The sequence below is a fragment of the Homarus americanus genome, unplaced genomic scaffold (genome assembly GCF_018991925.1).
Source record: "Homarus americanus isolate GMGI-L3 unplaced genomic scaffold, GMGI_Hamer_2.0 scaffold6317, whole genome shotgun sequence".
Taxonomy (NCBI): Eukaryota; Metazoa; Arthropoda; class Malacostraca; order Decapoda; family Nephropidae; genus Homarus; species Homarus americanus.
In genome coordinates this window covers 11,075,531-11,078,930 of record NW_024730668.1, presented here as the reverse complement: position 1 = coordinate 11,078,930, position 3,400 = coordinate 11,075,531, and positions in this window count along the sequence as shown.

Here is a 3,400-nt window from a genome sequence, read left to right as displayed (position 1 = left end):
GTATAACAAAAGGCCCTGATCGAGTATAACAAAGTCCCTGATCGAGTATAACAAAGTCCCTGGTCGAGTATAACAAAGTCCCCTGGTTAGGTATAACAAGTGTCTCCTCATCTATTATAACAAAGAACCCTGATCGAGTATAACAAAGTTCCCTGGTCGAACATAACAAAGTCCCCTGGTCAGGGATAACAAAGCCTCCTGATCGAGTATAGCAAAGTCCCTGATCGAGTATAACAAAGCTCCTCATCGAGTTTAACAAAGTCCCTGATCGATATAAAACAAAGGAGCCTGATCGAGTCTAACAAAGGCACCTAATCGAGACTAACAAAGGCTGATCAGTATAACAAGGTCCCTCATCGTCTAACAAAGGACCCTGATCGAGTATAATAAAGTCCCTGATCTTGTAAACAAAGGCCCTTCATCGTGTATAACAAAGGCCCTGATCGAGTATAACAAAGTACCCTGATCGAGTATAACAAAGGCCGATCGAGTAAGCCCCTGTTGGTATAACAAACTCCCTGATCAGTATAACAAAGCCCTTGATCGAGTATAACAAAGGTCCCATGTCGAGTATAACAGTCCCCTGATCGAGTATAACAAATTCACCTTATCGAGTATAACAAAGTCCCTGATCAGTATAAAAGTCCCTGGTTAGATATAACAAAGTGCCCTGATCGAGTATAACAAAGTGCCTGATCGAGTATAACAAAGTCCCTAATTGAGTATAACAAAGGCCCTTTCGAGTATAACAAAGGCCCTGATCCATGTATAACAAGGCCCCTGGTCGAGCAAAACAAAAGGCCCCTGGTGGGTATAACAAAGTCCCTGGTCGAGTATAACAAAAGCCCGATCGAGTATAACAAAGTCCCTGATCGAGAATAACAATCCCGTGGTCGAGTATAACAATAACAAAACCCATGATGAGTATAACAGGAATCCCCTGATTGAGTATAACAAAAGTCCCCTGGTCGGAAGTATAAAAGTCCTGATCGATGCCTAAACAAAACCCCCCGCAGTCGAGAATAACAAAGTCCCTGATTGGGTATAACAATGTATGCCTGGTCTAGTATAACAAAGTTCTAATCGAGAATAAGAAAGATCCCTGATCGAGAATATAAAGTCCCTGGTCGAGTATAACAAAGTCCCCTGGTCGATTATAACACGAAGAGCACCTGATCGAGTATAACAAAGTTCCTGGTCATTATAACAGTCACCTTGACCTACATATAACAAAAGTCCCTGATTGAGTATAACAAAGTCCCCTGATCGAGTATAACAAAAAGTCCCCTGGTCTAAATTATAACAAAGTTCCTGGTCGGAAATTATGACAGTCACCTTATTGTTATACCAACAAAGTTCCCTGATCGAGTATAACAAAGTCCCCTGGTCGTGTATAACAAAGTCCTGGTTAGGTATAACAAAGAGTCTCCTGATCTATTATAACAAGAATCCCCTGATACGCGTATGACAAAGTTCCACAATTCGAGCATAACAAATCCCCCTGGTCCGGGTAGCAAAAACCTCCTGATCGTGGCATAGCAAAAGTCCCCTGATCCGGGTATAACAAAAGCTCCCCTCATCGAGTTTAACAAAGTCCCTGATCGAGTATAACAAAGAGCTTCAGTCAGCGAGTCTGAAAGGCACCTAATGGGACTAACAAAAGGCCCCTGATCATTATAACAAAGAGTCCCCTCATCGCCGTCTAACAAAGGACCCTGATCGGTATAATAAATTCCCTGATCTTGTATAACAAAAGGCCCTTCATCATTGATGTATAAGCAAAGGCCCTGATCAGGTATTATAACAAAATGCACCCTGATCGAGTGTAACAAAGGCCTTTGATCGAAGAGTAAAACAAAGGCCCCTGTTGGAGTATAACAAACTCCCCTGATCGGAAATTATAACAAAGTCCCCATGTCGGGTATAGCAGTCCCTGATACGAGTATAACAAATTCACCTTATCGGTATAACAAAGTCCCTGATCGAGTATAACAAAGTCCCTGGTCGAGAGTATAACAAAGTGCCCTGATCGAGTATAACAAAAGTGCCCTGATCGAGTATAACAAAGTCCCAATTGAGTATAACAAAGGAGGCCCTATCAGCGAGTATAACAAAGGCCCTTATGCCAGTATAACAAAGGCCCCTGGTCGAGAAAAACAAAGGCCCCTGGTCGAGTATAACAAAGTCCCCTGGTCGAGTATAAAAAGCCCATGATCGAGTATAACAAAGTCCCCTGATCGAGAATAACAAAGTCCCGTGGTCGAGTATAACAAAACCCCATGATCGAGTATAACAAAGTCCCCTGATTGAGTATAACAAAGTCCCCTGGTCGAGTATAACAAAGTCCCCTGGTCGAGTATGACAAAACCCCATGATCGAGTATAACAAAGTCCCCTGATTGAGTATAACAATGTACCCTGGTCTAGTATAACAAAGTTCCCTAATCGAGAATAAGAAAGTCCCCTGATCGAGTATAACAAAGTCCCTGGTCGAGTATAACAAAGTCCCCTGGTCGAGTATAACAAAGGCCCCAGATCGAGTATAACAAAGTCCCCTGTACAAGTATAACAAAGTCCCCTGGTCGAGTATAACAAATTCACTTGATCGAGTATAACAAAGTCCCCTGGTCAAGTATAACAAAGTCCCTGGTCGAGTATAACAGTCACCTTATTGTGTATAACCAAGTCACCTGATCGAGTATAACAAAGTCCCCTGGTTAGGTATAACAAAGTCTCCTGATCTATTATAACAAAGAACCCCTGATCGAGTATAACAAAGTTCCCTGGTCGAGCATAACAAAGTCCCCTGGTCAGGTATAACAAAGCCTCCTGATCTAGTATAGCAAAGTCCCCTGATCGAGTATAACAAAGCTCCCTCATCGAGTTTAACAAAGTCCCTGATCGAGTATAACAAAGGAGCCTGATCGAGTCTAACAAAGGCACCTATTCGAGACTAACAAAGGCCCCTGATCAAGTATAACAAAGTCCCCTCATCGAGTCTAACAAAGGACCCTGATTGAGTATAGCAAAGTCCCCTGATCTTGTATAACAAAGGCCCTTCATCGTGTATAACAAAGGCCCCTAATCGAGTATAACAAAGTACCCTGATCGAGTATAACAAAGGCCTTTGATCGAGTAAAAAAAAGGCCCCTGTTGGAGTATAACAAACTCCCCTGATCGAGTATACCAAATCCACTTGATCGAGTATAACAAAGTCCCCTGGTCGAGTATAACAAAGTGCCCTGATCGAGTATAACAAAGTGCCCTCATCGAGTATAACAAAGTCCCCTAATTGAGTATAACAAAGGCCCCTTTCGAGTATAACAAAGGCCCCGATCAAGTATAACAAAGGCCCCTGGTCGAGCAAAACAAAGGCTCCTGGTCGAGTATAACAAAGTCCC